This window comes from Pezoporus wallicus, unplaced genomic scaffold (assembly GCF_028554395.1).
Source record: "Pezoporus wallicus isolate ANWC-B61680 ecotype Strahan unplaced genomic scaffold, APGP_CSIRO_Pwel_v1 contig_7000, whole genome shotgun sequence".
In the NCBI taxonomy this organism is placed as follows: Eukaryota; Metazoa; Chordata; class Aves; order Psittaciformes; family Psittacidae; genus Pezoporus; species Pezoporus wallicus.
In genome coordinates, this window is record NW_026642512.1 from 527,197 (window position 1) to 554,804 (window position 27,608).

General features: G+C 43.0%; 1 protein-coding gene across 6 annotated transcripts in view; it reads right to left on the reverse strand.

Annotated features, from left to right (window-relative positions):
- The window catches only part of SEMA6A (semaphorin 6A), a 113,015-nt gene extending 106,061 nt beyond the window's left edge, over positions 1-6,954 (reverse strand). For 5 of the 6 annotated variants that reach the window (XM_057430829.1, XM_057430828.1, XM_057430826.1 and 2 more), the window contains exon 1: positions 6,694-6,954. The gene's annotated coding sequence lies outside the window, so the exon portion shown is untranslated. Of the gene's footprint in view, positions 1-4,815; positions 4,961-6,693 lie in introns of those variants that run through there. The other variant, XM_057430825.1, reaches the window with a different exon arrangement.
- Between the last annotated feature and the right edge of the window lie 20,654 nt (positions 6,955-27,608).

The following is a 27,608-nucleotide window of genomic DNA, read 5'->3' on the forward strand; positions in this document are numbered from 1 at the left end:
GGAATTAGCATAGAATCCATCTCAGTCTACCAATAAAAAGTAGATTTTGAATGGCATCAACAAAACAGCAATTTTTTTTTTCTGCTTAAAAACCTCCAAAAGTACAGAACTATAAACTTCAAATTCTCATTAACATTTCAATGAAAGGCTGCCTCAAGTGCAAGTAATGGATAAATGTTCATGAACAATGGTGAAGGAACCAACACTGCAAATTTCCCATCTGATTATCAAAGCCATACACAGGAATACTCAATATATAGAACATCTGAGTGAAGCTGAGCAGATGGAGATGATAAAATAGAAATAATGTTTCCTGCAGTCAGGAATATATTTGGACACAGTTTTTCCCATTGTGTGTGGGATTCATGAGAGTACTTTTTCCATCCACTGAACTGAAACACCCGACCATATCTATTATATACTCCACACATTTTTATTACTAGAAGGCCTTGTGATTCTGTCAGGGTCATTGCAAAATTGATGAGGGTTAGAAATACCTTTTTTTTTTTTAAGTGCGTAATCAAACTTACGCTATTATCGCCAGTAAAAATACTAGTATTATAATCTTCATCCACTTGATGGTCTCAGACTAAGTTGAAAGGGCATGATAAAAATATTCTTTATTTATTTCCACTTTCATAAACATTATGTTTTCACTAAAGGAAATTGGCTACAGAGGACATAAAAGCATAGGAAATGCTTCTTTTGCCTGTATCACACAAAGAGTATAACCCTCCAGTCAAGGCAGAGCTTTACCTGGGGAGGGCAAGGGAGAAGAAACCAAAGACTTCTCATATCAAGGACAGCACACATGCTGTCATGTCGCACAGCACATGCTGTGTGCTGCAATCCTGTGCACCTGCCCCTTTAAACTCTAACTTCAGCACCTCATGAATGTTGTAAAACTGTATTTCTGCAGAAAGTTCCTCAGTAGCAGTTTTGTCAGTAGCTAAAAAAAAAACCTGGAAAAAATGGCATGGGGTAGTCCACAATATGTGAATTTCAAGTATCCAGTATAAATATGTAGAAATGCCTATTATTAACAATACTTTTAATGGAAAGTCATCCTTGAATGTAGTGAATTACCATATGTCCCCACTCTAGAGATACAGCAACTGGCAGTTCTGTTAATAGCTGGTTTATCTACTTCATTTTACATCTCTATTTCAGCCACTAAACAAGCACATTGGGGCTTAGGGAAAAATTCCTTTCATATAAAAATGACTGTAATTCTCATAGAGCATACTATACCCCTCCTTTTGGCTGATAAATAACTATAGTTCTATATTGGGACTGACTTCAAGAGGTTTTGCAGTGAATTATGGGATAATTCATGTTGGGTTTTTCTTGTTTTCTTCCTACTTTTTTGAAAGCTGTTTGGTGGGGTTTTTTTATTTTATTTTTGTTTGTTTTGTTTGAAAAAAAACAAAAACCTACTTCCTTTTTAAATCAAACTGTAGCTGGAGCTGAACTCTGCATTTCAGAGGGCATAAGTCTGGCAGCCTCATTTATGTTCATCTGGTGCACAAAAGCTGGCAATATGATTATTTTATGGGGGAAGGCGTAGCTCTTTCATCCCCTTCCCTATTTCCAGTGGCACCACTATTAACTGTGAGCAGCTTTTATAAGTCTGAAGTGACAAAACCTGAAAATGCCTCTATGCCTGTCTTTTACTGAACCCCTCCTAAGACTTCCAGAATACCCTGCTGTTGTAGGTGCCTACATCTTCTGTTTTTCTTTTCTCCCTCAGTTCCCATACCACATTTAATTTTGAATCCTTTCACATCTTCCAGCTGCTAAAATAGGATAGGCAAAACGAGCAGCTTGGGAACTCTCTAAGACACACAGGACACGTAATATATGTAATTATATCACAGTAGGTGGCACTCTTCCCTTTAAATCTTAAAGCAGTGCCCTTGAGCTGTGCTGCCATATTGCCGTGCTGCAACCAAGACCCACAGCCAAAGCATTGTTCACCATGGACAATTAAAAGATCTCTTAACACTATATAAACGTGAACATTTTTTTATTTCCATGACCATAGGTAATGGTTTGTCTCAAAGACAGTACATAACGAAAATAAAGACATGCAAACTCCAGTCTGTCAGGTTTTCACTTGAATTGGGTAAGTCCACTCTGCTTTCACAGACCCTATCGTATCTATGAAAATATTCCTATGAAGAGGTGTCAGGCTCAGGCACAGGCTTTCCCCCAGCTGTTTGTTTCTGCCTTTGAACACTGTTCATGGTTGCTGCATGCTGCTGATTAGCAGCCAGACTCCATGCTATTATTGACTGCACCCCATTGCCAGAATTATCTCTGTGTATATCTCACCCCCTCCTGATACACAGAATTAATGTGCATAAAGTGCTCAAATGGTCACAGTAAAAAACACTGATTATGCCTCTTCGTTTACTGTTGCCCCATCAAGACAAAGCTTGTCACAATTTGTCAGATGCGACAGGCAGACCTAGGTCTGATCTTAACATTAAAGACTGATCTAGAGCAAACATACTTGCACAATAGCTTCAGGTCCTCACAAAGACTCCCAACAGAGAGCAGTATTTTCAGACTGAGGCCTAAACATCAGAAAAGTCCCATTTTGAGTAATACTGAAGCCTTTAATCTCAGAAAATTAAGCAAGCAAGGCTTCAACTGCATAAGCAAAGCTTACTTGGGGGAATGAGACTGGGAAAGATAAGGGCTAAAAAATTACCTTCTCAATAAATGAACAGTAGGAGGTAAAATACTGCAGCATCTGTACCAAATGGGATACTTCTCATTTAGTACAGTTCAACTTTTCTCTAGCATATGCTGCATCTAATAGAGTTGAATGTTATTTTCCAGAATTTACCCGGTGGTTTGTTTCCAGCACTCTGCTATAGTGTATGGGAATCAGGTACTAAACACAAAACAGTTGTTTGGGTAGTATAACAACATTTTCTCGCAAACAAGTTGGATGTAAAGCATGTATTAGCTCAGGTCAATTTAATCCTAAAACATTTTATGTCTCCCCTGCTGTAAACCACGTGAACTCCTTTCATGTGTATTTATGTGTGGCTCTTCAAAACAAGATGACAAATTTCCCCTTCCCTTCACAAAACAAGCACAAGCAAGTTCACAGTCACCTACTTCCTTTTTAATGCAAACAGTTTCTAGTCTGATTTATCACAGGTCATTAATTTGATCTCTGTCTTGTCTTTGTCTTTTTTTTTTTCTTTTAAAAAATTCAATGAAGACAACTCCTCATCCTTAGCCCAATCTATCTCCTTCTTCAGTCTTAAATGCAAATAACTCTGATCCTCTATTTACAAACATTAAGAGGAGACTGGCTAATATTTGCTTTCAACTTCAAGGATCTAGAGACTTTAGCTTGTCATGTTTCTCCCAGCTGTTAATGCACAGTTATTTTTGGTTCAAGTAGTATAAGGTCAGTTGATAAGGTTGGTTTTGCCATTAAGTAAGAATATACAGTTTTAATGTAGACTAATTGGGAATACATAGAACATCTGTGACCACGAGATTTATCTTTCCTGAAAGTATTCACCCATGCTTCAAGAATACATGAAAAGTAAATGTTGCACATACACTTTACAGTATTACCATTTTAAAATTCGTTTAGCATTCAGACAGAAGATTCATCTGGGCATTTGGTACTAAACTTCCATGAATGCCAGAGATTTCCTCCAGTAAGGAATGGTGGAGAACAGAGATCAACCTTTTTATGCATAGGAAATTGTTTGGCTTTAGAGAGAGTTAGCTCTCTTTGCCTTATACTTTATGAGAAGCTACCATATTAAAACCAGGTTCTTTTTAGATAAAATTATACCCTAGAAACTGAAATGCCTTGGCAACTGTACTTTTTTTAAGAGTGACAAATGTTCCTGATTTTACTGAAGCTACTAGTATTTGCTTTCAACCATGTATGAGGCAATTCCATGAAGAAAGGGGGTTGCTGGAGCAGACCCAAATTTCTTCACAATACACTAGACTGGTCTCATTTAAAACAAAAACTGAAAAAAAAAACCAAAAAAACAAACAAAAATCAGAGCAAGCTCATTTTGCTTTTCTGGTCTGGAAACAAACAGCAAAGGAAGCCCTGAACATGATAACAGCTGCATAAATCTTCCTCTAAGAGAAACGCCACAGACTCCTCAAAATCTCCTCGAGTTCTGTGATTAAAAGAGCCTGACTCTGCTGGACTTTCTCATGTTGATGCCAAAGGATTTACCCGCCAACCAAAGATTACTTGGATGAGAATGGTTTACTGGATGACAGATTAAATGAATGCAAACCAAAAGCAGTCACTGAACTAATTTTTGCAAAGACAGTGGGAAAATCACACCTCTAGTTGCTAACTTTGAGTTAGTTTGATGATTAATACTGCTCAGGACTAAACAAAAATTAGCAGAATCTGTGTCAAATAATAAGACACTGCGTAGAGCCTCATAACTGAAAATGGCTGTGGACATACAGCTCTTCATTATTTAGAACACCTGCAAGCCGCATATGCTCCTCTGGAAGATCAAGCATTCACCTTACAGTCAGGAATTATTATCTTTTACAGTTTATTGCAGAACCGACTAAAGCTTTTACTTCTTGCCATTTCATTACCGGAATAATTTTCAGCCTACAGCAATCAAAGATGCGCGCTGAACAGATGCGATCACAAGCGCGCATGTTTACAAACTTCAAAAGCAGCAATTAGTTCAGGAGCGGAACAAGAGAACGAATCTTCCCCTGAACAAGAGGTCAAGGTTAGAAAAAGAGCCATTTGCCTAAAGAAACCCCAGCAGTTACCGCCTTGCTACTCACCCTGGGAAGAGCCGGGCAGGACGGAGACGGTGGGCAGAAGGGCATCTCCGCTGCAACTGTCCGGGATGCAGCCTCAGCCCCGCTCCTCCGACAGCCCCCGCCCCCACGACGGCTGGAGCCACCCCCGAGAAACGCCTCCCTCGGATGGGAAGGGTGGAAGGAAGGAAGGAAGGGGCGGTGGGACGGCCGAACCCTCGCAAGAAGCAGGTACTTTCTGCACGCGTTATGCAGGAGACCCAAAGTTTTTGCCGCCCTCCCCGTCAGCGAGGCGGTCTGACGTTCACCGGCTGCAGGGGCTGCCCGAGACGCCGCTGCTCCAGATCTCTCCAAACTCCCAACCTCCCAGCTCCGCGTTCCCCGCGTACTGCCGGCGGGAGCACAGCCCGGGGAGTGCTGCGGACTGCCGCTCAAGTGGAGCCGCAGCCACGGCACCTAACGCGCTTTGCTCTCAGTTGGGAGCCTTCTCTGCCCGTGCCTCCACGGGGACGGGGCGTGCAAACCTATCGACCTCCTGAGCATCCTTTACCCCGGCACCACTCTGTCCCCTCCTCGGCATCAGCTGACCAAACGAGCCCCGCTCCCGCCCCCCCCACGTCCCATCAGCCAGTCCCGGGGCTCCCCGGCGGGGCGGGACGTGTGCGGGGCTCCGCGCTGCCAGCCCGCAGCCCCTCTGGGAGGGCTGGCCGAACAGGATCTCCTTTGTTTCGGGTGCCTCTGTTATTCCCCCTTAGAAAAACTTTCTTTCTTCCGACCTTTCGCCCGGATTCCCCATGGAGGAGAGGGGCTGAAGGAGCCGTGGTGCGAGGGCGCGGGCAGAGGCAAAGGAGCTGGGCTGCCCCGCGGCGTCCTGCCCCGCCGGGCCTCCCCGAAGGGTCCGGTCTGCCCCATGGTAGGCGCCCTCCCGCCTGCTCTCACCAGCCAGGGAGAAGTGGCTCGCAGAGCCACCGGCCCGCCGGGGAGAGGCTGGCGGCACCCGGTAGAGAGGGGTGGGGAGCAGCCCTGCCCCACAGCCACCCTTCTCCCGGGGCTGAGGGACGGCAGGCTGCAGCCCTCCTCGGCCGGGACCGGGTCGGAGGGAAAGGGTAGGCGGCCGCTGTCCGCGGGAAAAGGGCGCGGAAGGGAGCCCGCGGCCCCAGCCCACGATCGCGAACAAAGCCCGCGGCAACGCCGGGGTCTGCGCCACGGAAGAAGTTTCCTCGGTTCCCGGCCACTTCCCCCAGAACACAACCCCAGCCTTGGGAAAAAAAAAAAAAAAAAAAATATATATATATATATATATATATATATGAACCACAGCCCAAGCACCCCGCATGGAAAAGCTGAGACCGCAGGGTTACGCCTCTGCGTGGAGAGCCCACATTGTCCCTCTAACAAAGACACCCCCCTCCGACCCAGCCCCACTCGATGCCCTGCTGCCCCGGGGAGAGCGGGCGGCAGCCGCGGCCCCAGCCCCGCAGGCGGCGTCCCGCGGCCGCCCAGCTCCCCGCTGCGAGACCCCCCGGCTCACTGCGGGCAGGGCTGGGAGCTGGCGTGGCGGAGGGGAGGCCGAGCACCGCGCATACAAGCCTTGTCAGGGGGCTGGGGAGCACGGCTAGCGCGTTAACCAGGTGGGGGTAGAAAAAGAGGACAAAACAGGAAAGAAAGGCGAAGCCACGGTATGCCTGGAAAGTGGCAACAGCAAGCGCAGCGCGTGCACTTGCAGGCAGCTCTTCTCCTTCTCCCTAAGCGCTGCAAACGGTGTCGAGGCAGAACGCAGCAGCCAGCCTTAAACCGCACACCATCCTCGCTCCTCCCCATCCTGCCGGGGCGGCCCGGGAGCCCCCCTTAACAAGCAACCCCAAAACATCAGGTAGAGATACGGACGGGGGAGTACTGTACCTTTTCGGTGCATGTATGTAGGCAGCTAGAGGACAACTAGCTGATGTAGTGTCCCATTTAGTAATCCATTTAAGGGGATCTCTCTGGGAAACTGGTGCCACTCTCTCCTTTGCAATCCTTTGTCATTACTACATGTGTGATTCCCGGGGGATGGGATATTTAGTATTTCTACTTTCTGAATTGCAAATGCAATCTGTTCATTTCCAATGATAGGCGAGAAGAGGGGAGGGCACAGACAGAAGAACAAAAAAAGACAAAAAAAGAAAAAAAACAAAAAAAAAAACGAAAAAGCGTTAGCAACTCCTCTCCAGACCCAAATTCCACTACGTTTCCACTCCAGTTAAGTCCCGTTCAGTCGCGCTTCTGGAGGTAAGTCATTTCGGGGTCTCCTCCTGCTCCCTCTCTACCAAAGTGCTCCCGGTGTGACGGCTGCTTCAGGAAAACTCCGAGGCCGGAGGCACTCGCCGTGCCGCGACAGGAAGACGCAGTAGCTCCTCGCCCCGCGCTGCCAGGCATCGGACCGAGGAGCCGCTGTGCCCCGCCGCTGCCCTGCCTCGCCGTCCTGCCCCAGGGACGCTGCTTCGCCGGCAGAGGCGGAGACAAAGCCCGGACTGGAGCAGGGCGGGCGGGGGCGCCGCGCCCCGCCCCCTTCCCCGCCGCCGCTCACCGAGACGGGCGGGGCGCGTGCCCGGCCGTCCCGTCCCGCCCCGGCGGGCGGCATCCCCGAGGGGGAGGAGCTAGCGAGTGAGGGGCGGGGCCCCGGCGGCGCGGATTGAGGTGTAGGTGGGGGTCGCCCGCTTTCGGTCCAGTCGTGCTCCGACAGTGGCAACTCCCGGCCGGCCCCGGCCTTAATGCGGGCAGGTGCAACCGGAGGGTACCCACTGTCCCCGGCTTCCACCCGTTCCCTCGGAACCGCCGAGGGGCGGCGGGGTGGCGCGACGAACGCGGCGGGACAGAGACACGACCGGCCAGAGTCGCCCGAACCGCCCATACCGGTGGAGGCGCTCGGTGCCGGGCCGCTGGCCGCAGCCCCACGGGGGATGGGCGGCTGTTCCGCGGGCTGCGGGCGCGACGGCAGGCGCTGCGGAGCCTGGGGCGGCGGAAACCCGCACGTGCTGCAGCCTGGCACAGGGCGCGGGGATGGGCCGTAACCCCAGCGCGCGTTCACCCTGTACCCGGCGGGAGCGGGCACCGGGGCAAAGGGCCCTGCCGGCTGCTTGTCTTCACCTTCCTTCCGCCCGAGTCCCGCCTTGGTGGTCGGTGGCGGCGCTGGTGCCTGTGGGGGAGACAATCCAGCCGGGAGCAGAAGCAAGCGACGCTAAAACATGAATCTCTCTCTCCCCGAGCCCGCGCCGAGGGCCCCCTCACGCGCCGACGGTAATCCCCCTGGGCGGCGGGGCGGCGAAAGGCTGTGTCCGGGACCGCTCCTCACCAGCTGTGCTCGGAGCTCAGGGTCCCGCGCCTTCCCCCCGCCCCGCTCCGCCGCGGCCCCCAGTGCGGGCGCTGTGGAGCACTGGGCTCGCAGAGCCTCCGGGGCCCGGGTTTGCTCCCGCCGTGGCGTCCGACCCGCCCGTCCGCCGGTGCGGCCCCTCGCGCCCCGCTGACCTCTCGGAGCGTTGGGGCTCGGACGGACGAGCTGCGGGAGTGGGCTGCGGTGTAACCCCGCCAAAACAGCCCAAAGTGGTCAGCTGAAAATCCGCATGCACGCTCCTTTGGCGGCGGCATGCGATCGATCGCTCAGGAGTTCTAGCGGTGATTTCCACCCTCTGGGCTTGCCGGAGTAGCGCTGCGAGGAGAACCTCTGGTTGTTTCAACGCGAAGGCATCTAGTTTCCAGAGGGTTCATTTACATGTGCAATTGCCTTAACATGATTTATACTACTTTTTGGGTTTGTTTTTTTTTTTTTTCTTTCAAGCCAGATGCGTGAAAGGACAGAATGGAGCTAGGGGATTTGCTGACAGGACACGAAGTGTGGCATTAAAATTAAAATAATGACTTGTTTATGACAGCTGTTTCTCTGCCTTTTATTTTCAGATAATGAAAGGACTCTCAAAAATTGGTTTTGGTTTGGTATTTGATTTGGGGTCTAAAATAGCACACGCATTCATTCTATTTCTAGTTGTTAGATTACAAGGGAAACATTAATCTGTATCAGGGAAAAGTTTCTTCTTTCCTTTCAGGCAGTTTAAACTGAATGTATACTTAAGGTAATTTTCTGACCAAAGGAACTGAGACTTAATATATATTTTCTTTCTTTCCCTGAAAATTTAAAACAGAAGCGAGTTCTGCACCAAACAGAGTAATTGCTGGGGACAGATAAATTTTAGTGAAACAAACTTACCCTAGATCTGAAAGCAATTAGAGAAACTGAACTGGTACAAATAATTTCTGGGTACCCATGCATGAGTCAGAGGGGTAAACCAGATGAATGAACCTTGATTTGCCAAGACCCCCAACTCCATTTCCACAAAGAGGCCCTTGATCATCTCATGCTGCTTCTCCCTCTGTCAGGAAACAAGAGTAGAGACTGAACACAGTCAGGATTTGCAGGAAATACCCATTCAACTGTATACCAAAGGCTGACATTCAGTCATTACATATGCTCAATCACTACATAAGTTTTAAGGTGTTCAGGGCTTCCACTGTCTTTGTTGGGGTTTTGAACTATAAGCAGATCTAGATTGGGGCCTAACAGTGTGCTTCTTCAGATACTTCACAAATATTTCCTCAATACCAAATGGTTTATTTTACATTTGCATCTCTTCATTAATCAAAAAAGACTCTCGTGACAGAAAGCCCTCCTATACTTAGGGTTTTGAAAAACACAGACCAGATTTTTGTATTATGAAAGTTCTACAAGAAGCAGAAAGCACTAAGAAAATGCTATTTTCCAGGCACTAGTCTTAGCTAAGGCATCAACTGCTAGAAATTTGATATTCAGGTTCTTCCACAAAAGTGTTTTCCATTCATCCATTTTCTTTCCCTTTCATTTCCAAGCCTGCACTGGCTAATTTCTTCACTTAAACCCACATTGCAGCCCTTTTTCATTTAGCTGTCTGCCAAAACTGAAGTCAGCTCTTCTGTCCTTCATTCCCTTACTGCTCCTTCTGCTCTTAACTTACTAGAATCAATATGCGAAATCAGATGTGTCTTTGTGGTTGAAAAAAACAGTCTTCTCTATTACCTAACTCCCTGTGCTCTTTACCCCACTCCGTAAAGTATTCTCATTTTTAATCTCTCACCATTTTTTAGGCTATTTTTGTGAAACTTTAATGTCAATCTCAATTCTCCGTGCTATCAGATTTTCTGAAAACAGAGACACAAGCTTATTTATTTTGCCTGAACTAGTTAACAACTGTGGGCTACTCATACTGGCTTGGGGAAGGGAATTATTACCCTTATTGATGAGAAAAGACATATTTTCTCACTGGCTGCTTTTTGGCAGCTGCAGAGGTAGAGTGCAGTGGGATTTTTCCAGTCAGGAATTCTTGGTGAGGTCTCAATGGAGCTGTGCATTTTAAAAGCCTTATCTGAACAATTCACTCAAGCTATAGCAAAGTTCTCCAGCTCATGCCAACCCCTCTACCAGAGACTTGATTTGGGTTTATATGAAAACATTGACCTCTACCCTTTTCTTCCTGATCACGTATGAAATGTTGACTTGAAGTTCATGGGAGTCCTGGCCTATGTGTGGGAAGGGCACTTGAATCTCTTTCACTGGCAGCAGCTGACTCCTTCACTTGGGTTGTGTGAGGTTCAACGCCAGCCAGCATGCTGAGACCCACACTGTTTACAGCCATGTATTTTCTACTTTAGCAACTTCCATGTGATGGCAGGAGCAGCATCCCATTTGATACAGCTTAGAGGAGCTGGGGTACTCCAGGGGTTCCGTGGCACTTTATTACTGATCACGTCCCCATTCACTGTCTTCACACATCAGGATAACCTGTGCAACGTTTCCCAATTTCTGTATCAGTTGTTATTGTCAGATTCAGTACCTATTTCCAAGGTTCAAAGTGCAGCAGACTTTTACATTGACAATAAACAACACGCGAGAGTGGCAGAGCTGAGGCTTTTGACAGCTGTCTGAGAAACACAAGGGGTGTTAGCTCCAAGGAAGGTTTGAGATGGTTTCAATGCCTTAGAGGCACTTGAATCCTGTCATCTTGAGATGGGTTGTAACTCCTTTTTCCCCTCTCCCATTGTGGCATCAGAGGAGATTCCTTTACCTGTGGGGATGCATCTCATTACCAGCAAAAAGAAAATGTTGAGTGCAGGGACATCTTAATATAAGGTAGTGTTGACTTCTTTAATCTTACAGCGATAGTGAAAGCTTATGAAACTTGAAAATATGGTTCTTGTCAAGATGACGTTATTGAATGCCTGGCAAAGTAATTACTCCTACACAGAGAAAAATAAGATCTTTCTTTTAATCACTTCAGAGGAATTCACCGAACTCAGCTGTATTCAGAAAATGTGGTTGGAAGTGGGCAGGTTTCTAATCAGCAAATAGCTGCTCTTGGGCACACTTCAGCTAAGGGAAAGAAGATTCATACAATCCAACGTGCACCCAGTTCTCAGTCTCTTAATGTAAAATGGCAAGGGGTCTTTTGCTCAACTAAATCCTGCAGACTCAGGCTCACAGTTTATGAGTGCTAGACGTTTAACAGATCTCTGTAAATGTAAACTGAAGTTAGACTGAGAACAGGTAGGCCATGATCTCCTCCAAGGATGTGATTTTTAATGGTTTCTGAGTCTCTGCAAAATTCTGTCTGTAACTAAAAATCTTACTAGAAATGCCACATTTTTAGGTTTCTGGGTGGTGTACATAGATTTGCTTTTCTTAATCACTTTTTTTGGACATCTTCCAAATGGGTACCAATATAACTGTAGACTGGCCTGGGGTGTGCTCAGCAGGAGCACCCAGAATACTAAAAATCCAGGAAAGTAGTTAAAAATATTTGCTGGAAATACCAGAGACTCCACTGGAGGATTTGCCTCTGCCTGGGAACCCAAGGGGAGTCTCTCTGTGCCAATTGTGTGCAGGTTGGTCTCTACAGCTATGGAGGATTTTGGAAGGCAAACAAGGCTGTGGAGCAGATGTTTTATGCAGGAGGCTGCCCTGGTCAGCCCCTGCTGTACTGTGCCAAAAAAATCAGCAGAAATTCATGTTGTGCTGTGAGCAACATTCACATGTCACCGTGTCATCTAGTTCCCAGGAGAAGAGAGTGTTACATGATGGTGAAATAAGCAGAGAATGCTGTGGATAGTGGCTGGACCATATGGTGAAGGGAGTGGTTCCCTGTTGAAAAAACAAAACAACAAAAGCATAGAAAATCAATATGGAAAAGTGATGTAGAATTTAAGAGTTGTTAAAAGCAACAGAAATTTGCAGAGATTCATTATCAAATTACTCTAAACACGCACGGACTGGATCTTCCTCTGAAGTAAATTGGCACAATCTTACTAATATTAGTGCATCCATATAAATTTCACCTGCTAATGATCTGATTTGTAAAATTTCAGCAGGAAGGGAGTGTATGGTACATTTAACTAGGTTGTGGAGCTCCATAACAGGAGCATAACTGATCTGTTGTATTCCATAGACAGTTGTTTAAGTCACTAGAAAAATTATTTGCTATTGAACTTCCCATAAAGGGAAACTTACTTTCTTCGCACACTGGGTGTTGATGATCTCATATTAGTCTCTTCTAGTTAGTCTCTGAGAGGAAAATTAATCAGAAGCTGTAGAGGCAGCATATAAAGAGAGTTTCCAAGGCTTCTTTCCTATCAGTTTTATTATGGGAGAAGACAGCATGCTCCTCAGTTACTTCACAGTGGCTTAATTTCAGGTATTGTGCTCCACATTTTTAATTCACTATTTCACTATTCACTGCCCCTCCTCACACCCAGCTTTTCCAGAACTGTGTTTAGATGTCATATCCTTTTAGGTACAGTGAGGAACTGGACAGAATAAAATGTATCTCTCAGCTGCTGTTTCTCTTTATGTGATTAAGGTTTGATACTAACTACTGAGTTGTTTGGAGAGCATGTGAAGAGGTGTAGAGACTCTCTGAAAACATGCCACATGTATTTTGATTGGAAAGTTAAGTCAAATTCATAGAATTTTCCTGGGCTAAGTCCAGTCCTCTGTTCCTCTGTAAAATCAATGTCTTGATCAACATCTTAAGGAAAGCAGTGAGAAAAGAGATTTGGCTTTGCCTGTGTTCTTGCAGTCGATAAATATGGTCCAAAGCGAACCTTTGCAGTGGCTCTGAAAAAAAGCAATGAACATTTCAGATCTAGATGGGTGAACTAAGTGTAAAATTATCATAATGAAAAGACAGCACTGAAAGAAGTCAATATTATGATAAAAATATTTGAAATACTATTACAGCATCAAACTGAGAGCAAATCCAATTTTAAATAGTAAGAAGTGGTTAGTTTAATAAGTCAAAATAATTTCTTTCAGTGTCCTTTCAACTGAACTGAGCCCTCAGGAACACTCACTAAGTGGAATTGCCAGACAATACGGTATCACCAAAGAGAACTCTTTAATGGTTTCAGTGTCTGAAATAAAGAGGCTTTATTCTATTCTCCTCCCCAACACATTCACCTTAATTCATTATATTACATCTCATCCATCTGACTTTTTTGACCCTTCGAATTGATGGCAGTTGGAAAAAAAAAGACTCTGTGACTGACAGACAAAAAAACATAGAGGAAGAAGAAAAGAGGGGAGAAGAACGGCCAGGACAGAATGGAAGAGACGAGGAGAAGGCTCCAGCTGGGAAAATTTGTGAAGCTGAGTGTGCAGCGGGTGAGAGGAAGGGAAGCCAGGGAGAGGTGATGGGGGGAATGAGAAAGAAAGAGGACCAAAGGGAGACAAGAGCAAATAGTCTCTACGTGAAGCAAAAGATTAGCAAGATGTAGTAAAGCAATATAAGGATTGGTTAAACATTGATAAATGAGCAGCTGATGGAAAATGATCTTTTAGTCAGGTTTTATCCTTTGATCCAATGATATTACTGATATTAAATCAACAAGAAATGAGAGGATGAGTTGCTCTAGGTTTACAATTGCTTTTAAACTATATGAATAATTTTACATACTAAAGGAGAAATTAATGTCAAACACATTATGGCATGCTAAGATAGAGAAGAGTGACTGAAAATGTGTTGAAAGACATGACAAAGTATTTGGGGAGAAAAGACCATGTCCTGCTTTTGACAGAGCAGTTTTTATCAGTGTCAGTCACTCCCCAGACAGACTGATCAGATATTTGGACCTAATTCTGTGTGGAAAAAGTGACACAGGATAGCCAGGAAACAACAGTGCTCAGGGACACGGATGGTGGGTCAGTCTAGAAAGGCACTGGGGTGACCAGCAGTCGTCATCCCTGGGTGGGCTGGCTGGAGTTCAGCTCCTCTTGTCTCACACCTGCGAGCAAGGCAAAAACAGGAGGCAAGCAGAAACACATCTCTCCCAGCCTCACCGAACACCTGCCCCTCACCAAGGGCAAGTTAATGTCTCTGCTGTCTTGTGGGGAAGAACAGAAAATCATTCCTCTCCAAGGGGAGTGTGGGATGAAGCGTCAGTTTATAGCACAGTGTGCCTTTTACAGGATACATTGGGAAATTGGCAGTAGGGAGTTGATGGGGTCTTTTCAGTGATTTCTGAGTATGCTTTGTCTAGCAAAGAAGTTATTCAGCAAAAAGAGCTGAAATGGATATTTTCTTTTGGCTGCTTGTCTGTAATCTTTTTCCTAAAGGGAAAACTGACAGGATGGCGTTTCTAGCTCAGGTTCAATTAACTGGTGTAGAAAGAGCTCTCTTTTTGCTTTTCTCTGTATTTCATTAGACCAGGAAAAGTAATAATAAGAATGCTGGAGATGCAAATTCAGTGGTCTAGATTTTTCCAGGTGACTATATGTACTCTGCCAGTGGTACTTGTATTTGAAAAGGTTTTACTCGACCAGAAGTTGCACTGAAGTACAGGTATCTGTGGAGTCTGGTGTTTCTTACTGTGTACAGGAGTGATACCTTCTGGCCCCTATGATGATGATAACAGCATTCAGCATTACTGCCAGGTACAACCCCACCCTCCCACCCACAAGGCTGGTTGCTCTCTGGAGTTTCCTGGTGATTATTAGAGCTGAAAAACATGTGCTAATGGAGCCTAAGCTATTATCAGGGAATGAGGGAAGCAGAGTGGAGACTTCCTGTGTTTGCTCAGTCCTTGGGATTATTAGCTAGCTCTTGTTTGGAGTGTGACTGTCCCAGGTAAATCACAACCCAGGCATTCCAGGCCTGCCTAAATTAATTTCTGTCACTCTACTGCGCCTGATACCAGTGCAGCAAAATTGAGAGGAAGTGAGTGAAAGCCTTTTGGAAGATTTGTCACTGATCCAACAGAAAGGGCAAGACACCAAGCAGAAACTGGCTGCTAGCAGAAGCCTGTTTGACTTATTGTGAAAGAAGGGATTCCATTTCTTAGAGGCACATATTTGATTTCTGAGGCAATCCATTGTCTTTTCCTTAAACCATCATATCAAACAGTGTGTTAGTCTACTTGGCATTGTGCTGTGTGGAAGCTTAGTAGGTAAAGACAGATACCTCATAGGTGCAAGAAGTGGCAAGACTATGCATAAAGAAGAAGAAGTGTGGAAGAAAACATCGACTTGCATGAAATAAACCACAGGCGTTCTCATTTATGTGCCATCAGTGATGAAACTCCCACTAGCTGAAAAATAAATTCACATATTATTACCCAGGGTATCATTTATAGCAATATTCTTGGTGTCTAACTCTTTATTTGGCCTGTCCTGAAGACTTTGGCAGGGATTTCCTGAGGATGTTGCTTGGATTGTACATTCAGCCCTGTGTGGAATATTCATTAGCGTTCACAGAAAATCAGTCAAAAACATATGTGCATTTTAATATCTACTTACATACTATGTCAAAGACGCAAATCAAATTTGATTTAAGAGTATTACAGTTTTGCTTTGGAGTATTCTATTGAAATCTTTAATTTGCATGTTCAGTTTATAAAACCCAAAGTAGATTTATAAATAAGCTACATTTGATGTGGGCTAAAGTGCTTGGGGTAAAGAGGAGGCCTTATAGAAGTCTTTGGGAGTACTGTCATTGACTTTCATGGGACCAGGACACCACCCAAGATGCAGAATCTGTAACATTAATCAGTTTGTAACCGTCCTAACTCTGTGAAAACAGAAGATTAAGAAGACTTTAACTGTAAAATAAAATAAATAAGATAAAAGAGGCATCAAACCAGAAAATCTGATTCCATTCTTGGTCTCGCTAGAGTCAGTGGCTAAGATTTAGCTGACCTCAGTGTGGTGAGACACTGTGTTTCAAGTTCAAATCCAGATCTAGCATGGCTGTCGTGTATGTCAGATAAGACATCTGCAAGCCACCCTTTCCCACAGTCTACTTCATGGTAATGAAATTAATATCCCATTACTGCTTCTTAGGAGGAGTCACTTGGTGTCAGAGTGACCTTACCTGCAGTATTTGCAATCTGGGTAGTGTCTGACACCAACATATATATCATATAGATCTATATATATCATTTGATTTTTTATTTTTTTTTAATGTTTTGGTATCTTCGGAGGTTAAAAATAGGCAAGAGTACTGCAAAAAAGACTCCTTGATTATCCTTAAATTTTCCAGCAAAGTTATAAAACCTTGCAAGTAGGGGGCTTATAATGAAAACTCTACACTGACCTTAATGATGGTGTCAGATTATAATTTGCAGGTGGCTAAAATGTCTACTTAATGAATGTCAGTAGGATTAGAATATGATGAAGGCATTTTTTAAGGTAGTCATGCTGTGATAGATCTCTATCACTTGTTACAGTGAAAAGTGCACAGGAATCTATGGACCCTGCCCCTTTCCTCCAGAAATTGACACCGTGTCTTATTAATTGAATTGAATACAGAACGATATAAATCTCCTAGTGCTTTTTCCACTCATTTCATACATACTAATGAGGATGAGCTTCTGAAGCTGGTGGTTGGGATCATTTATTCAGTGGTGGGAAAAATAACATCAGGTTTCAGACCCCCTGCTGACTTTGCACACTGTTGTGCTAGATTTATATTGGCCTACTAATAAGTAACTGAATACATTAAATGAGGCTCTCCTCACTGCAAGGGTTACAAGGTAACCCTTGTTTTTCTTCGTTGTGTATTCTTTGGTGAGGAGATTAGGGGAGATGGGCCCATTATGTAAGTCTCTCCTCCTTGTATTTCATCCACCACTTCAAAGCCCTCTTTTCCAAACAGAAACTATGCCAAAGCTCTCATCAATCATTAAAAGTCCCAGCAGTTACAAACTCACTGATTTTGATGTGAAGTGCAACAGTCCTGCCTTTTTTTCACATAAGAAAGTAAATCATACTACGCTGAGCAGTTCAAACTCTACAACACACAGTATGCATGATTAGTGAAGAGAAAAAATACAGGGCATTCAGCAGCCAAAGAAATGTCTCCTTAGAACTCCTCTTTGGGAGAAAATACAATGGAACAAGCAAGCTGGCTGTTCCAGTGCTGCATATGTGGCAGCAAAAAAAAAAAAAGAAAAGAAATGCTGTGTATCCACATTTAATTTTGAACTGATAGACTCAACTTCTCAGCCTTCTAGATTTAAGGATGAGAAAACAGTATGCGCTATGCTGCCAGACAAATGGTTGGTGTTACAAACCTAAAATACAACACTGTTACCACACTTCATAGTGAATACCCTGTATCTGTGTGTTTAAGTTTCGTGGGAAACCACTGAAAACAGTACTGTGCAGCAACTGGCAATAAATGAGGATGTCTGACAATCAGTGGCTGCAGTATTCGCTCCGTCCACCAGTTGCAGAAGACGGGTAAAATGCACCAGCTGTATAGATCAGCAGACTGATTCCTTCTACAGATGAGTTTACAGTATGACATGGGAAACTCAATTGGCCTTATTAGCTCATCTTGTATAACGGCACCGGTAATCAAGTAAGGGTGGCCACCTCTTTGAAAAGCCCCAGCTGTGGTGTTGGCCTGTACACAAGGGTGGGAAGCACTTTTAACATGTTTTGCAAGTAAACTTGTGGGAAAAGACAACAATTTCTGAAGAACAGGTAAAGTATGGGATATGGATTTGTTCAAGTGGGGCTTCTATGCAACCATTGTCTCCAAGGTGGCCAAACAATTTTCTTTGCTTGAATGAGCTGAGCAGAGCATTCCAGTATACAGCTAATTGCCCTAAAGTTATTTGACTGAAAGATCACGACTCAACGAATTCAGTGGTGAATGAGGAAACTAAAAAAATGTATAGTGGAGTTTACAGTCAATTTCTCATTCGTATTGTAGTGGCAATGTACAAATGAAGCTTTCTAAGAGACTTTATTATATGATGTATATGGTCAGGTTGGCTTTGCATAACACCCTCTGGAAAAAAAAAAAAATCTGTAATCTTTGCATGGCCTTTTTTTTTTTTTTTTTTTTTTTGAGTGGCGGTGGAGGGAACAGAGGGAAGGGGCTACTGCAGGATATCTCAGTAAACGTACTTTCCAGTTTTATGGAAGGAAAGCATCTTGCTTGCTGTGTTTTTCTTCCTCATGCTGGTGACCTGTTTTGTGACTGGAGCTATGCTTTGAAGTTGCAATTTGTCTTGGAAGAACTACCTAGGAAGCACTGTTTTATTATTAGACCTTGAAGGAGGGTGGGGATTGTTAGTCACCTCTGAGGATGTGGGTAAATCACAAATAGTATCTTTCACCTTAGAAACTCGGTTTTACGTTATAACTTTTCCCTTGAAAGGTGATGCTCTGCACACACTTTCTTGTTTATGGAAATTAATGTTCCAACAACAGTACTAAATGTGATTTATTTGTAATGTGTATATTTATTTATAACAGGTAGCATGTCAAATGGTAGTGTGTGGAAATAGTGACTATGAAGTAAAGCAGCATTTGGAGAAATTAGAGGAAATACAGACAACAGTCAATCATTTTTACTATACTGATAGGAGAAAAATGTAGAAATCTTATCTCATTGAACTTACCTCCCTTATCTCACTGCTGGTTTGGGGTTTATTTTTAAATTTTTTTTTTTTTTCCTCATTGCTTCGTCATAGAATCACAGGTTTTGTGGAGGTACTTCACAGTATCTCCTTGTTTTTTTTCAAAGCCATGACCTTTTTCTTCTGGCCCCAGTAGCTGCAGGACAGAGTTTTTATAATGCATCAGCTATGTGCCCATGAGAAAGGAAATAAAATAAACTCGAGAAACCTCTGTTACTTAAAGTATGTGTACTGAGTATGGAAATAGAGCTTTAGCAGCAATCCTTTCTTTGCAATCTTGAGAGCTTGTTGCTCAGTGTATTTACTGGAAGTATCTATGAGTCTATCCCCTAATTGTGGGGCAGAAGGAAAGCAGTCATCTGTATGGATGAGTCAGAAATGGAAGTTGCTATGGTAAGTCTCTAAGAAGTTGTAGGAGCCTGAAGATCTTCTCTGGATGATATCCAGCTCTGGGATGCAAATTTTCCTGGCTGTAGTTAACAACATTAAGAGTCTAAAATTATGGCAGATACTTAGCACTTTTAAGCCACTTCCTGCTCAAATGTCTGATTCCTAGACTTTTGGACCACATCTAAAATTACACCATTACATGCTGAAGATTATAATCCATTCTCCATTAAAAGAGGTCCATTAAAACTACATGTGTTTATTATTAATCACTTATTCTTGCAGGTGTTCTACTTCTGTGCACTATTTACCTTTTGCATTACAAATATAATGAGAAAAATGATGTGTAGGGATTTTCTAGGCAAAATATCCTATGTAAGCAGCACATAATATATGTAGGGCAATCAGGAGGAGTCAGATCCACAAAGGGATGTATGTATCTTATATGCAATTAAGATACTGTATCCACACTGTAACCTGTATTTGTGACTTGACTTCCAAAGCAAGCGACTTAACTAGCCACAGTGATACTGACTATTGCCAGTTACCTCTACCTTTTTGAAACTGGGATTTAATTCGCAGTGCTTCCCTGGGCAAAAAAAGTCATGTAGGAGAGGGGTCGTGCTTAAATATGTAAACTTATAAGTGCTGTAATTCTGTATGTTAGATCAGGACCATTATAAAAGAAGTCCAGTTAAAGCTGGACCCAGATCCAATGCAAATTTCCATAAAGGAATAAAACTGTCCAGATAAATAGCTTAGAAAAATTTCTGCAACTTAGATATGTTGTAATCGTTACCTGACCAGTTTTTATATGGATTTGAATCCATTAAATTCCTTGGCATTATTCCTGATTTCCAACTCTAGTAATACACATTATGTTATTAATGTCTCATATGGTATAAATGCTCAGTTCTCTCTGCTTCCTTATATTTTATATATATATACATATATTAAATGATATCCAAGATACGCGTTCTTGTCTGTGGCTGATAGAAATTCTTAATGAATTACCGCGTGACTGAATTCACCTGTTTGTTGAAGCAGCATGCAAATGATGCTTTGCTAGCTTAGATCTCCTCTCTTTGCTGATGTTTTCTTCCCTTGCAACACTCATGTACCTTCTGCAAGGATGGGGTAGGCAGGTCCTCTCATGACCCTCATCTTGCTCTATTTTATTAAGAAGCAGTAAGAGAAGAACACACCTGTGTGCATGATCAATAGGCCTTGGGGGAGGCGAGGTGTTTAATCTCCATGACATGTGTTGTCTCAAACAGCCCTAGGAGCTGGGATGCCAGGGCTGTTCCCAACACTGGTCATTTGGGTATGTCCACAAAGTAAGCAAGTTGGACTGACCTCCAGAAAACAATTTTTAACTGCAGCTAGTAGGAAAACACTGTCAAAGCTTCAAAAGATTTAGCAACATTTCTACACGAAACATTTGAAGGGTCTTGTTATATTGAGCATTCCTATCTAGCTCCAGAGACATTCGCATCCCAGGCCTGCAATGTTTGGTTACACTGCTATTGTTTGATGTAGAGCCTTAGATCTTCAAGTAATATGCAATTCAGTGTTCACTGAGACAATGGCAGGATCTACTCAGCATTTTGGCAGCTTGTGAAACTCAGATAAACCCTAATCTTTGCCAAATACAAAGGATGATAACAGCAGAAGCTGCTGTTTCCAGCTGAATTAAAATAAACTGCCAATGACTTTGTAGTCCTCATCTTTTTTGCTGCTTTACTGTAGTAACCTTCAGCTGGCATTGCATGGTGCCTGTAAAATACCCACTGCAGAATAAATAATTAGAGCTTCAGCAGCAAGCAGAAAGCCAGAGAGGTGAGTCTGCCCTCAACCACTTCTCATCCATTAGATTGCTAGATTTCTCTAGGCTATTCCTGGAAATAGGTAAGGAGTCCAGTGCTACAGCAACTTACCTTAAAATGCCTTTGAGTTCAGTGGGGCAGGATTTCACTGAGGTGTTAGCTGGGAGCAGATTGAGATAGCACCATGAAGATCTTTTCATGTGCATATCTCAGGGCTGAGATACTGAAAAAGCAGAGTACAAAACCTATATGAAAACCTGGTTTCCTGTAAAATTATTTGAAAATTATGGGACCACTGTTTTCTGCAAAAAAGATAAAATGTAACATTATTCTTTACAGTAGTAAGGAGACAGTACAGAGGCAGGGAAAAAAAAATGCAAAACCAAAGACCTAAAATATGGTTGAGGGTTTTTGTTTTGCATCATTTGAAAACCTGTGTGTGTGATTTGAGAGTTTATCCGTCATGGCCGAGATCTGGTCCCGTATAAAACAGGATAGCACATTTATGATTGTTTTTCTCTCATTTCACCAGACACAGGTTAAAAAAAGAATATCCCATGATGTGCTATTTTTAGTCACTCACAAAGTCGCAACAGTTTTACATTTCTCCTGCTTAGTGCAAGGTCTGTTTAGTTTCTGAAATATTTTCGGGGAGAATAGGTGTGAAAGGCCCTCACGTGCCTGTTTAAACAGTGTTTTATCTGACTTAAACAATTCAAATGGTAGGGTTTTGCCAGCCTGACACATCTAGATTGAAGTTTATTAAAAAGAGAATCACACAAACAGCTCCCCTGGCAGATCGAAGAGGGTGATAATCCAGGCGAGCTGCAGAAAGCTGACCTCAGAGAGCTGGGGTGGGCACTGGCTGATGGAGTTTTTAAAAGATCAAGTGATTAACCGTGGTCATGTGGGACTTTGCATCCAAAGGTTAACACAACGTGAGTTGCAGCCTGGATAAGCAGACCAGGAGGCTGAGGGGTAAACAGAGGAAAACTTCACATGCTCTGTGTCAAAGTGGAGCGGAGTCTGCTTTTGTTGGGAGAGTTTTTAGTAGTGATACATGGGATTGATGTAGCTGCAGTGGCAGCTTCATCCATCTGGTAGTCTGGGGACTGGTCTATTTGACAGCTTGGGCAAGGCTGGGGATCAATCCTCTCCTTTGTGTGAGAAAACTCATGAGTTTGGAGGCCCCAGTGGATGCTGCTGCTGTTGTGCTACCAGGCACGCGAGACTGAGTTACTCACAGCCTCGTTTATGACACTGTTCCACTTCACGTGACAGATCCAAAGAGCCATTGCACTGAGACAGCAGTGCGGCTGACAAGATACGAACAGGGAGATTGATCGTCCTGGAATAAACTTTGGCATGTTGATAGAGGCAGTGTACTGCAAGAGATGTCAGCTGAAATCCCCATCAGAGGGACGAGGGAGCTGATTGCAGGTGAGCACACATATCACTAGTCAGTGAGCTGAAAAAGGGCATAGGCAGCATCGATATCTGTTCCTCAGTTTTCTGAAGCCTACTTTGAAGATTGCTTTCTTCTCAAGTCAAAATGATTTAGCGAGTTTATAACTAGTTTCAGAACCACTAAGCCAGGGTTATGGCTTAAATAAATGGGCTTGTAACTGGTTTCAAAAGACAAAATATAACCCCACACAGTTCTGATACTGTCTAATTCTTGTTAAGTGAGCGCATCAGAAATCACACTACATAGAAACCAGTTTAGACATGCAGTTTATACTGAGTTATTTCACCACAGGGATATGAAGTCAAATGCAGGCATTTATGGGAAAATATTTTAAGGTTATTTTTACTCACATTATGTATATTAAGTAGCAATTGCACTCCTAGTGATCTTAAAGAAAGACCAGCAGGAAGGGGGATGAAGTTTACATAACTTATCCATGACCAGAAGAGTTGATACCAGTTAAATCACTGGCCATTTAAGTCTGTTCACGTTTCCTCTGTTGATTTGCTGCTTTAATTTTCTACATTTGATTTATCCAGGGATTTTAAATTAGCTCCTCTTCAATTTTAAAAAAAGGTTAGATCGTCAAGCTTTCAAGTGAGTTTGCTGACCAGAAGAATCTCTTAAGAGGCTCACAGTAAATCCAGTAGAACAGTGCATTTTGTTTAAGTGCTTGTTGTTAAAGGTTGGAGTGCACAGTAGGCTTGAAAAAGAGTTTGGAAGACTGATGCAAGAAGCAGCACTATTTTTCACATGAGTGCATCAAGAAAGAGCAAAAAGGGTTATAAGAAAAAATGGCAAGCATGGCAAACAATCGATTCACATTCTCATCTCTTTTTAATTAACTTGACTTCTTTATAGTGTTTGTCATTTACACATAGCTAGTAAGGCATACCTTAGGCCCCACTGTTTTGACAGATAGAACAAGGAATTAATTTATAGCAGTGATTCTGCCTATATAATAATTATTATCTCTGAAAAAGAAAGAAAATCTATGAAGCCCTAAACAAGTCTTATTTATTCTAGATGAAAGCAATTCATCTAGAATAAACAATAGGATATTGCTGGTTGATTGACATGAATGTGTTCAACTTCCATGGTATCTTTTCGCTTTCTCTTGGTTTACGGTGTTTGAAATTAGTCACTGAGCACCATCTTTACAGCTTCTTCCTTAAGAAATCTATATGATAAAGCTGTGAAGTCTCCAGTACAAAGCTTTACTCACAGAACTAGCACAAATTCCCCCATCCAAAATCATGCACTTTCTGGAACAATTTGTAGCACAAACCTGTATACCCGAGAAACCATAACACCATAAAAACCATAAGCCATAACACCATAAACCATAGCATCAGCACAGCACTGCACAGTGCAGCACATTACTGCTGGGGTGTTTGTAGAGGCTTAAACTGTCCCGCTAGCAGCCCCCCCAAATGATGGGGCTGCTAGCGGGACAGGCTCAACATGTCCTCACAGGCAAGACTTTCTTTCCCTCTCAGCCCACGGGTTCTCTGGCTATTTTTTTACACCTACCCAATGGTACTGCAGGCTTGCCTTTTTCAGGCTTGTGGGAGTGATAGATGTGAGCAGCCCAAGCAACTACAATAGCAGCTAGAGACAGAACCACATCAAAACTGACACCACAACCAATGGTGTTCACACCAATGCCTTCAAGCTGCACTTTCTGTCTTCCCAGTGGAGCTCCTGATAACTGGCTGCTGCTAGTAGTTGCTTTTTCCTCCTCACCACCGCTCCTCCTGCTCTTTGAAGAGCCATAATCTTCTTCTTTTCTTCCTCCTTTCTCTCTTATTCTCACTCCTTTGCTCTCTTTCTCCTGCTCACCTTCTCTCTCTCATGTTCCATGGTGACTAAAGGGGATAAATGTTGCATAGCCATACCAGCAGGTAGCGTGTGGTACATTGCTGGCTGCGAATATGCGCAGCCTCCCATTGCAGCGCCTCTTATCTCTCCCTGAGGATGTGTTATTGTCGGATCTAGCCTTAAGCCTGTCAGTAACCACATGGATTAAAGGAAAGGCATTCTGTTTAGTATGAAAGTCATTAAATATTTCTGTCTTAATACAGAACCTGGACAGTAGAGCACTGCACTTGAGGGGAAACACCAAAGCAATTGGTGACTGATGCTATATATTTGTGTATGTATTTATATAGTGACCATTATGGAATTAAAAGATCTTTGACTTGTATCTAGGTACATGCACTGATTGATGCTTGAGATGATGAACCTTTACTGCATGACAAAATGTTCAGAGGTTAAGACTGCAAAATAGGTGGAAGCCCTTATCAGAGATTTTTGTTACCATGAAAGAGTCTAAAAAAGAGAGTTGCACTGTTACAGGAGACTAATAATGTCTAGGTGATTGGGATGTGTTTATGGAGGATAAGCGAGAGCTGGGTACTAACTGGATAGGTGCAGATTTTCGAAAGCTGAATATCTGGGGCTGGTTTTATAGACAATGGCACACCTATTATAAATCTGTTGAAACTGGAGCCTTTATACACCAAGAGCAAGTGTAGCAGGGGTTGAATAGGAGTCAAGGATAAGCCGTGCACAAATAGCTCCAGTAATAAAGAAGAATATCTGCTGCAGCTTAATCTTTGATTTACAGATATTTTATTTTATCTCTGAAAACTAATTATAGAATCTCCTACTCTGATTTTCAGTTCTCAGATCTAAAATGTAATTTTGTCAGGATACACTATTGTCAGGGGTAATTGCCTACAAAAGAAAAACAGAACGGGGATACAGTCCTCAACAGAGTGCATTATGAAGACAGAAGGTACTTGTAAAGCATACCTCTACATTGTGATTAAAAAAATCTTTCATAACATGATAACCTAATGATTCAGGATCCAAAAATTAGTCCTATTTATAGTCTTTTCTTCATGAACAGGCATTGTCTAAGGTATCTAAATATATCTTAAGAAAACAGTTTTAGCTTCAGGTCTTATCTTCAAAAAGGTAGAGATATTTATACTAAAAAGTCATTGGTTTTTCATAGATACAGATGTTTGGGTATTCTGAAGGCTAGAAAAAGGTACCATAAAAGAACTCATAAAAGAACTCTCTTTTATATGTGAGGAGTCTTGTGAGCTCTAGATTTTAATAATCACCATCACAACCTTGGTTTGCTGAATGCCAATCATACGAATTTCCCACTCCAAGATCTCTATTCATTCTTACTTATGAGCTTGTAAATGAAAGACTCCAAATGACTTATTTTTTTAGCCTCTTTGGCTGCGATAAAAAAATTGGCTTGTCTCTCAAATGTGAAAGGAAAAAACGAGGGGCAGGCGCTGAGGGGACAGGTGTGAACACACGAGTGAGATGAAACAGCTCACCCAGAGTTTATGAAGTGTCACAAAACACTCCTCTGTGTTTCACAAGATGAACACCTGCAGTTATCTAAGGCACTTGGTGTTTAAAGCTCTGGCCCCTGTATTTCAATTCCCTCTGCTTATAATGCAGGAGATTCACAAAAGTTTGTCTTAGAAATGAGGAACAACAATGCACTTGTGGCAGAAAACCTGTCTTTCCCAGTCAAATGACACAAAGAGGCTGCTGTTGCCGTGACACATGTGAGGTGAGCTGACCTAACAGAAATATTAGGTTGCAAAGATGCGGCTATGCCAGCATAACTCATTTAAGACCATCCCTCTGAGTCTGCCCAGGCTTCTATATGGATATTTGCTTCCCTGCTAGCTGCTTTCTCTGTGAGCTCACGTTTGCTGAGGACCAGGGAAGGCAACACAGAACACGTCTTTGCCACAGGGAGCACGAGGGAAGGCTTGCTCAAGCTTCCTCCCTATTTTTAGGCATGCACATATAAGCAAACCCTGACTTCACTCTCACAGTGAATGCATGCATGTACCATATCAAATCTCCTTTGCAGCAGTTTTTTTTTGAAGGTGATTACTGTAGAAACTAAGGAGAAAGGCAATTGGTTGGGTGTTTGGAGCTAGAATGCATATAGAGTCTAAAAACCAGAGTAATGTGGAGGAAACAGTGTTGCATTCACAGCTCTGCAGATCACAGCCGTGCTACTACCAAATGTAATAACACAGGCATTCTACAGGGCAGTTTTTATAGACAAGTAAAACTCCTGAAAAGAGATGCAGCACTGAAATCACATGAATACATGTGTCACACCTCAAACTGTGTGTGTATATGAAGGTGTGACTTTCAGTTGCTGTTTGTGAAGATGCTGAGCATACGTTTGCATTCTGAAAACTACTGTTACTTTCAAAATTATCTGGGGTTTTTTTGTTTGTTTTTTTTTTCATTTTTTTTTTAATTGGTTATTTCACAAACAAGGTCAAAATTATAGAGTTCACAATCCTTAGGTTTAAAAAGATTAGAAATTTCCTAATTTCCCTGGCAGTTCCAGAAAGTATTCTCACTCTCTGCCTAACACCACAGATGGTCTTACCTCTTTATAAGCCTTCCACTGATTCAGCCAGAGAGCTAAACGATACCATGCAAATAAGAGGATTGCTTCAACAATGAACAAGGAGAAAGGTATTGTCTCAAAACTTTCAGCAGTAGACAGCTGTAAAAGGTCTGGATATCTTGCAAGAAACTCTGTGCTTCAAGCAAAATATTTGAAAACTTCAGTATTTTCAGTTGTGTAAGTTATCTATCCTCTAATATCTGTGAGTCTCTCTTTCTTTTTTTTAGGGTGTGGGGTGGTGGGGAGGAGAAGGGTAGAAAACAGTATGTCTTTTTAAACTTGACAAATGAGAAATTTTGCATCATATACATAAGGGTGAAGCAGTACTTCCTTTGAATAAACAAATAGAGTAGAGGCAACACCCCAACACCATATATATTGCCAATTAACAGCAGAGTTAGATCATGTCAAAGCAAATAATTGATTTCTCTTTGATTTGCAGCACTACTCTGTTGTACTTACTGTTTAGGAGACAGTGAGGCTCATCAATTTCCACACATGGCATTATGCTATTCAATCCAGTGCACATCAAGTAAAACATAAACCCAAGGCAAGAGATTTCACTGACAGAAAGCAGAAGAGCAGCATTATTTTTTAGTGGGACTTGTTCAAAGTTAGCAGACAAAGCCTGTGTGGTTTGGTATATGCAGCAGTAGTGAAGCGAGTGACAGGAAATGAC